General features: G+C 48.9%; 1 long non-coding RNA gene across 2 annotated transcripts; it reads left to right on the forward strand.

Moving 5' to 3' along the window:
- The first annotated feature begins 7 nt into the window (after positions 1-7).
- On the forward strand, positions 8-9,808 carry LOC121023647 (uncharacterized). Of its 2 annotated transcripts, none has more exons than XR_005787465.1 (3): positions 8-203; positions 4,163-4,327; positions 9,655-9,808. It is a non-coding gene; the product is annotated as an uncharacterized LOC121023647 (long non-coding RNA). The 2 variants fall into 2 exon arrangements; XR_005787466.1 differs by lacking the exon at positions 9,655-9,808 and adding an exon at positions 8,173-8,212.

Here is a 9,808-nt window from a genome sequence, read left to right on the forward strand (position 1 = left end):
GAACTAAAAGAAGACAAGCAAAACAACAGGGTGCAACGTGGGAGAGGACATGGATGTGGGAGGCCACCCAGAGGAATTTGTTTTTTTTCATTTCAGTGGGACTGTATCAGGGCAAGAGGGGATGTTGCTGCCATCACCGCAGAAGAGATGCTACATCCTGGGCACAGTGGAGATGTATTTGGGAGGTGGAATCTAGACACTGGGTGAGTGGCCGGTACCCGACAGGCAGGTGGCACGAATGGCTCAGGGAGTCTGGCCTGAGCCCGAGGGTGGGTGAGGAAGGTGGCGGAGAGGGAGATTCTGGGAAGAGCCTGGGGTTCTGTTTGAGCCCTTGCTGAGTTTGAGATGCTTGTGTCATCCAGATAGAGACATCTCAACCCAGCGGTCTAGAGCTCAGACAGAACGTCTGGCCCGAAGACACAGATTTGGGGTCCGCAGCATACAGGGGCATCGATGGCCATGGGAAAGGATGGGCTCAGCCTGGGAGAGAAGAGGGCCCTGGGTCAACCAGGGAGGTCCCCACTCCCAGGTCAGGGAGAGGAGGCAGAGTCGGAAGTGACTCACAAAGAGCAGCAGGAGGGAGCACGGAGGAAAGATTGAGAGGAGTGTTTGGGAGGACTGTGTGGCCAGCAGTGTCCCCCGCTGCCGAAAGCAGGAGGGGGTGGTGACCGCCCTTCTTCAGGGGCTGCTGAGGGGACTCAGTGACTTAAGGCAGCGAAAGCAAGCACTCCGTCCAGTACCGGGCACATTCTGAGTGCTTAGTAAATGTTATCTGTCATCATCACCAAACCCCTTAAGCTCAGTGGGGAGCCAGCAGGGAACAGAGGACACCTGCATGTGGGTGATTGAGGGGGTTGGATGGGAGGGGCCGCTTACAGAGGGCAAGGAGACCACCAGGGGCAACAGAGGGAAGCCCTGGCCGCCGAAGGAACTTGGGGGTGGGTGGGACCCACTACCCCACTTATCTAAGCCTGGAGCCACAGGAACTGGGGCTGGGGCCTGCAGCAGAGACCCTGGGCACCAGAGAGGGGGCTGGGCTGAGGCCATATTACTCTAGTCTCCTCTTGTCCTGCTGAGCCCCCAAAGCAGCCTGTGGGCAGGGGCCCCTGGGAGGTTTCAGCGCATGAGGTTGGTCATGGAGCAAGGAGGACAAAGAGGCAGAGTGGACCAGCAGGGTAGACTTTGACAGTCCAGCTCTTGGGGCCTGCCCCTGTCTAGCCTCATCTCCTGCATCGCTATTCCCAGCACCCCATCTCCCTAGAATCCACCAGCATGCTTCCCTGCCTCCTGGATAGAGTTCTCCTGTAAGTCCAAGGAGACCATGACCTTTTCGGTCATTCCAGATCGTTTCTGCTGCCCAACGGGTCTCCCCACTGCCACTTCTGCCCTCGTCCCTCTTCTACCTGGTGCCAGAGCTGCCTTTTTTGTTGTTGTTGTAAGTTTGTTTATTTCAAGAGAGAGAGAGAGAGAGTGCGAGCCGAGTAGGGACAGAGAGAAAGGGCAGAGAGAGAATCCCAAGCAGGCTCCGCACTATCAGTGCAGAGCCCTACACGGGGCTCGAACCCGCAAACTGAGATCATGACCCCAGCTGAAATCAAGAGTCCGATGCCCTGCGTTGGGCTCTGTACTCTCAGCACGGAGCGTGCTTGTGATTCTCTCTCCCTCCTGCTCACACGTGCGTGTGTGCTTTCTCTCTCTCTCTCTCTCAAAATAAATAAATAAATAAACTTAAAAAAAAAAAAAACAAAACAATAAACCTGATTTCAACCATGCTACTCCCCTGCTTAAAAAGCCTCCAGTGGCTTCCCTTTGCTTGCTGGCCCCCAAGGTCCTCTGTGCCTCAGAGGTGCTGAGTTCTTGACTCTGCAGGGAATGAGGGTGGGGTCAATCCTTTTTGTCTAGGGTTCTTGCCTCTAGGAAGCATTTCTTTACATCTTTCTCTAAAACAGCCACCTCTGGCCCTCTGGGTCCCATCACCTATTTGTTTCCTGCTGGTATTCATCACAGCCTGAAACATTCTTCTCTCCCTCCTCCTCCTCCTCCTCCTCCTCCTCCTCCTCCTCCTCCCCCTCCTCCTCCTCCTCCTCTTCCTCCTTCTTCTTTTCATGTTTATTTATTTTGAGAGAGAGCGTGCACAAGCATGAGCAGGGTAGGGGCAGAGAGAGAGGGAGAGAGAATCCCAAGCAGGCTCTGCGATAGCAGCTCAGAGCCCAACTCGGTGAGATCATGACCTGAGCTAAAATCAAGAGTCGGACGCTCAACCCACTGAGCCACCCAGTCACCCTTGGAACATTCTTCTTTATAGGTGTGTTTACTTTTTTTTTTAAGTTTTTTCTTAATGTTTATTTATTTTTGACAGAGAGAGAGAGAGAGAGAGAACGCGAGTGGGGGAGGGACAGAGAGAGAGGGAGACATAGAATCTGAAGCAAGCTCCAGGCTCATCAGCACAGAGCCCGACGTGGTGATGCCCAACCTGACCTGAGCCGAAGTCGGACGCTTAACCGACTGAGCCATCGAGGTGCCCCTATAGGTGTGTTTACTTCTTTATTTTCTGTCTCCCAGCCATCCCAGGAAGGCACACCTTTGTCTCCAGATCCTAGCACAGGGCCTGGCACACAGAAGGTGCTGAAGTTTGTTGACTGGCTAGGTGGAGTGAGCCACAAGAACACATCATTTACCACGCACTTTATACCTTTACATTATTACATCCTCCTAGTGACCCCGGGAAGGGGGTACTGAGGCTTTGAAAGATGAAACAGTTAGACTCAGGTCATCAGGTGAGTCAAGTGTGGGAATGGAACTCAAGGCTGCCTGATCCGAAACATACACAAGTACTCTTGGGAGGGAGGAGTGAGAAGGGTCCCACAAATGTCCTAAAGATAGGTGCGTGGGGCCCTGAGGGCAATGATGAGCTCCACTGGGATGGGACAAACATGAGGCAGGGGACCCAGGCCCAGGAAATGTTCAGACCTGCTTAAATTTAGGGGCGGCTCTGTGTGGAGGGAGTTCTTGAGGCCCAGAGAAGGCAAGGGACTTGGCCAAGTTTACACCGCCGGTCAAGAGCAGAGCCAGGACTCAAACCCAGGGCTCCCAATGCCTCATTAGGGGAATTGGCAGGACAGAAGGGAGGCAGCCTGCGTAAGGAAGTTATATTTCAGGAGGCAGCGGAGCACAGCGGTGGTTTTCTGGCCTTAGATTTTCCTGGCTGCATCCTGTACCAACTATGGCAATTGGGAAAACTCTTCAACTTCTCTATGTCTCAATTGCCTCACTGTTAAACAGGGATGCAAATGAATTGGCATTTAAGAACCCCTTAGTGGGTGCTGGCCACGTGGTAAGTACTCAGTATATGTTAACTCCTATCATTGTGATCTGGGTCTGGGAACCATGATGGGGAGGTGCTTGTGGGGAGGTGGGGTACAACCACTAGAAGAGGGGCTCTGTGCCACCTTCAGAGTTCTGAATGTCTTTAGGAAGCTTCTAGGCTCTGAAGACATGACTCTGGGGGGTAGGGGAGTGGGGAGCTACGCATCAGTTCTGAAGGTGAGGGTGGAAAGTTTCAGAGGCCTGGAGAGGACGATTCTGCCCCGAAGCATCTCTCTCCCAAGACACTTTGGCGAGAGTGGCTTTCACTGAGTCCCTCCCATGTGCCACATACTGTGACAAAGGGATGGGATTGGAAAATGAAATGATGCTTTCCTCATGCTTGATCAATCAGACAGCATCTTCGGCCCTGCTACTCCTCTCCACCTTTCAAACACAGGAAAAGCCCACTGAGAATCAGGCTCTAGAGGTACACTGCCTGGATGGAGTCCCAGCCCTGTCACATCCGAGCAGAGTGCTCATGGAGAAATCTCTTAACCTGTCCAGGCCTCAGTTTCCTCATCTGTAAATTAGAGATGATGATAAGACCTAATTCACGGTGTCGTCCCGAGCATCAAGCGAGATAGGTCGTGAAAAGCCCTTAGCACAGTGCCCACCCCGAAGAAAACATACACTGCAAGTTGAGTAGTAGTATTTTTGTCACTGTATCATCAAGCCCTTTCCTGTTCCACAGAAATGTCAGGTCAATTAACATTACAGTTAAAAACAAGAAGAAAAGCTGATACCTTTCGGGTGCCTGTTAGTGTGAAGATACAATAACATAAATTATATTTTTCAGAATCACAGCTATGCATCATAGACCACACTTGGTACCATGTGAACCTGACCTCCAAATGAGGCAGTCAAGGGTGGCTGTTATTGAGTTGTGCGAGTATATCTGCCACCATGGTGTTTGCTGCCACTGAGGAATGGCCTAACTACTGCCATGTCAGCAGTGCCACAGGTAGGGACAGATGTTGGGCTGGCTTACATGAGGGTGTCATAGATTCATTGGTGAGGGAATAGTCTGAAAGAGTCCAAGCCCACTGCTTCCCAGACAACTGGTCTGCTTTCCATGCCTACTATGAATAAGCTTTACCACCAGCTTTTCTAGGATCTTCTTTGTACCCCTGTCAAAGACTGGCAAGGGGCTGAGACTGCCCCCCACTTGCAGAGTAAGAAGTGAGCCCACCATTGTCTTGTGCATGCCGGCAGAAGACATGAGATTCTTGGGTCAGAGACAAAGGACTTCATTACTCAGGGCACAGTAAACAGTGTGATCATGAGCCTATTGACATTAGTCCCCTTGTCCCTAAGTCCCATGGAGGTGGCATCAATGGGCCAGATAGATGTCTGCACACAGTGGGTTGCACTAGGGAGAGGGCTCTAAATTTAGAGAACCCAAATCTTTTCTTGTTTTTAATATATTTTTTTTTGGTCAAGTTAGCTAATTTACAGCCTATACAGTGTACTCTTGGCGTCGGGAGTAGATTCCTGTGATAGATCACTTACATACAACACCCAGTGCTCATCCCGACAAGTGCCCCCCTCAATGTCCATCACCCATTTTCCCTGCCCCCACCCCCATCATCCCTCAGTTTGTTCTCTGTACCTAAGCGTCTCTCTTTTTTATTTATTTATTTATTTATTTATTTATTTATTTACATCCAAGTTAGTTAGCATATGGTGCAACAATGATTTCAGGAGTAGATTCCTTAGTGCCTCTGACCCATTTAGCCCATCCCCCCTCCCAGAACCCCTCCAGCAACCTCTATCTGTTCTCTATATTTAAGAGTCTCTTATGGTTCGTCCCCCTCCCTGCTTTTATAGTATTTTTGCTTCCTTTCCCTTATGTTCATCTGCTTTGTATTTTAAATTCCTCATATGAGTGAAGTCATATGATATTTGTCTTTCTCTGACTGACTGATTTTTCTTAGCATAATACCCTCTAGTTCCATCCGCATAGTTGCAAATGGCAAGATTTCATTCTTTTTGATTGCCAAGTAATACTTTAGTGTGTGTGTGTGTGTGTGTGTGTGTGTGTGTGTGTGTGTATACCACATCTTCTTTTTTTTTTTTAATTTTTTTTTCAACGTTTATTTATTTATTTGGGACAGAGAGAGACAGAGCATGAACGGGGGAGGGGCAGAGAGAGAGGGAGACACAGAATCGGAAACAGGCTCCAGGCTCTGAGCCATCAGCCCAGAGCCTGATGCGGGGCTCGAACTCACGGACCGCGAGATCGTGACCTGGCTGAAGTCGGACGCTTAACCGACTGCGCCACCCAGGCGCCCCGTACCACATCTTCTTTATCCATTCATCTGTTGATGGACATTTAGGCTGTTTCCAATGTTATAGCACTGCTATAAACATTGGGGTGCATGTGCCCCTTTGAAACAGCACACCTGTATCCCTTGGATAAATACCTAGTGGTGTAATTGCTGGGTCGTAGAGTAGTTCTAGTTTTAATTTTTTGAGGAACCTCCATAACTTTTTTCCAGAGTGGCTGCACCAACTTGTATTCCCACCAACAATGCAAAAGAGATCCTCTTTCTCCGCATCCTCACCAACATCTGTTGTTGGCTGAGTTGTTAATGTTAGCCATTCTGACAGGTACGAGGTGGTATCTCATTGTGGTTTTGATGTGTCTTTCCTTGATGAGTGATACTGATCATTTTTCGTGTGTCAGTTGGCCATCTGGAGGTCTTCTTTAGAGAAGTGTCTATTCATGTCTTTTGCCCATTTCTTCACTGGATTCTTTGTTTTTTGGGTGTTGAGTTTGATAAGTTCTTTGTAGATTTTGGATACTAACCCTTTATCTGATATGTCATTTGCAAATACCTTCTCCCATTCCGTCGGTTGCCTTTTAGTTTTGCTGATTGTTTCCTTCTCTGGCAGAAGCTTTTTGTTTTGATGAGGTCCCCATAGTTCATTTTTTGCTTTTGTTTCCCTTGCCTCCAGAGACATGTTGAGTAAGAAGTTGCTGCAGCTGAGGTCAAAGAGGTTTTTGCCTGCTTTCTCCTCGAGGATTTTGATGGCTTCCTGTCTTACATTTAGGTCTTTCACCCATTTTAGGTTTATTTTTGTGTCTGGTGTAAGAAAGTGGTCCAGACTCATTCTTCTGCATGTCGCTGTCCAGTTTTCCCAGCACCACTTGCTGAAGAGACTGTCTTTATTCTATTGAATATTCTTTCCTGCTTTATCAAAGATTAGTTGGTGTACTTAAGAGTCTCTTATAGTTTGCCTCCCTCTCTGTTTGTAACTTTTTTTCCCTTCCCTTCCCCCATGGTTTCTGTTAAGTTTCTCAAATTCCACATATGAGTGAAAACATATGGTATCTTTCTCTGACTGACTTACCTCACTTAGCACAATACCCTCCAGTTCCATCCGCGTTGTTGCAAATGCCAAGATTTCATTCTTTTTCATTGCCGAGTAGTATTCCAGTGTGTGTGTGTGTGTGTGTGTGTGTGTGTGTGTGTACATACACATCTTTATGAACCCGCATCTTTTCTTTAAAAAAATTTTTTTTAACGTTTATTTATTACTGAGAGACAGACACAGAGCGTGAGCAGGGGAGGGGCAGAGAGAGGGGAGACACAGAATCCGAAGCAGGCTCCGGGCTCCCAGCTGTCAGCACAGAGCCCGACGCGGGGCTCAAACTCATGAACTGTGAGATCATAACCTGAGCCGAAGTTGGTCACCCAACCAACCGAGCCACCCAGGCGCCCCTGAACCCACATCTTTTCTAATGGCCAGCAAGCATGTCTGCCCTTTGCTCTGGAGGAGACATTGTTTCCATCTTCTCTTCCATGGCTACTCACTGTACCAACATCCTTGAGAGGAGTCCAGGACAAGGGAGATAGTCCCTCTCTTGCAAAATGTGCAGAAACTTAAGAGACTCCCGGAGAACTATTTTGCAATAATAACCAATCCTCATTTCTGAGCTTGATTTTGGCTGATTTTCCCGTGAGGGTACCACATCATCAGTAAATCTGATCAACAGAGTCTGGGACCAAATCTGTTCAATTTGTCACACACAGCATTACGTAAGGCTTCTCTCAACAGGAATTGAAGCAGCAGAATGAGGTCAATTTATAGTACTGACCTCAACCTCAACCATGCCCCTCAGGGTCCTAGTTCAACAGATTCATTAAGCATCAGATCTCCCTTAAAGAGCGAGGTTGCAGGGTGACCAGTTAAGCACCCAACTCTTGATCTCAGTTCAGGTCTTTTTTTTTTAATGTTTATTTATTTTTGAAAGAGAGAGACAGAGCGTGAGTGGGGAGGGGCAGAGAGAGAGGGAGACACAGAATCTGAAGCAGGCTCCAGGCTCCGAGCCATCAGCACAGAGCCCGATGTGGGGCTCGAACTCATGAACCGTGAGATCATGATCTGAGCTGAAGTTGGATGCTTAACTGAATGAGCTACCCAATCGTCCCCCAGTTCAGGTCTTGATCTCAGGGTCTTGAGTTCAAGCCCCACATTGGACTCCATGCTGGGTGTGAAACCTACTTGAAAAAAAAAAAAAAAGGCAGGGTGGGGATGGTTGCTTGCTTCTAGGTATCAACCTTTCCACTTGACCAGAAGTGTTAACCCACGTAGGTATAGCAGAATATATCACAATTGCACGGACTCTGCCCCGGCTGGCAAGGAAGAAGTCCAGGGAAATTCTATCCTCCATAGCAACACGACGTAGTGAATTAAAACTCTCCTAAAAGATTTCTAGGCCAAGGTGGTGCCACTGATCACTTCAACTAAAGTCGGATAAATTAAAAAAAAATTTTTTTAACGTTTTTATTTTTGAGAAAGTGAGAGACAGAGCATGAGCAGGGGAGGATAGAGAGAGAGGGAGACACAGAATCGGAAGCAGGCTCCAGGCCCTGAGCCGTCAGCACAGAGCCCAACGCGGGGCTCGAACTCACGGACCGCGAGATCATGACCTGAGCCGAAGTCGGACGCTTAACCGATTGAGCCACCCAGGCGCCCCAGAAAGTCGGATAAATTTGAAGTCATCCTGTTTTCAAGAAAGAGGCAAGTTAACATTTAACTTCCACACAAGTCATGCAGTCTCGAGGATGCACATGGTGCTTCTGGGAAGAAACCTAACCCCCCCCCCGCCCCACCCCCCCGCCAAGTGGGACCTGCATCAATTGGGGGCACAACTTACAGCGCCTCCAATGTGGCTTCTCCACGCGCTAGTCGCCTTAGAGTGCCCAGTCCAAGTCAAATAATGGAGTCTAGTCTTTGTTTTCGGAGGGACTGATTGAGGGCCCAACCTCTCTGGGTTGTCCTTGCCACCAGCCAGATGGCATTCATCTACCCCAGGGAATGTCTGAGTGAGGACGGCTACAGGCTTGGGGATGAGGAAGACACCTGGAGGTGCTGGTGTTGGCAGGTGTTTTATGTGGGAAGCAGAGGAGCCGAGGCCACCCTCTGCTGCTCCCGGCCTCTCAGCTCAAGAGGAATGACAATCAAAGCAAGGTCAGAGCTGCCGTGTGGACGATAACAGACCCAGCAGGCAGTTAAGTTTAAGGCACTCGTGACAGTTTGCGTGCATTGGACCAGGATGTTTTCCTTAGTAAGGGAGGCTCCAGGTGCCTTGGAAAGGCAAAGATCACTAATGTCTCTCTCTCCCTCATGGCTCCTGCGTCTGAAGTGCTCCCTCCGAGCTGCCCAGGCGGTTGTTTCACTTCCATTGTTACAAGATCAATCTGTTCTGTTCCAGTAAACAGAACGTCACCTTTTTCCAATCATTCCCTACTGACGTCTTTCATCTGGGAGGGTCTGGTGCAAGAAGGACAAGGACATTTAAAAAAAAAATTTTTTTTTAACGTTTTTATTTTTGAGAAGTGAGAGAGCATGAGCAGGGGAGGAGAGAGAGAGAGGGAGGCACAGAATCTGAAGCAGGCTCCAACCTCTGAGCTGTCAGCACAGAGTCCGACGTGGGGCTCAAACTCACAGACCATGAGATCATGACCTGAGCCGAAGTTGGATGCTTAACTGACTGAGCCACCCAGCCGCCCCTGACAAGGACATTTTTATAAAACTTACAGGGACTCATTAGGTCCCCCAGTCGACATTTGGGCCACTTCTGAGGACTCAAAGAGAGAACACTCCAGTTGTTTTCACGATCCAGGACCACATCTGTCCAACAAGAGAACCTGGGTGGTTGAACCACAATTCAATGTAAATCTCGTAGGTCCCCTTTGAGCTGCCACCGAAGAAATGCAGCAACCAGGCTGGGGCTAGTGTTAGGGGAAACAAAGAATCGTGTATTTTTTTGTTTTCTAGAGATTTTACACCAAACATGGGGCTCGAACTCACAACCTTGAGATCAAGAGTCGCCCGCTGTACCAACTGAGCCAGCCAGGTGCCCCAGTGACTTTTTAAAACTGGTCTATCTAAATCCCACCCCTCTCATCCTGATCATTACAAAGGACATAGC

Source organism: Herpailurus yagouaroundi, unplaced genomic scaffold (genome assembly GCF_014898765.1).
Source record: "Herpailurus yagouaroundi ecotype Mexico unplaced genomic scaffold, PumYag 569, whole genome shotgun sequence".
Lineage (NCBI taxonomy): Eukaryota > Metazoa > Chordata > Mammalia > Carnivora > Felidae > Herpailurus > Herpailurus yagouaroundi.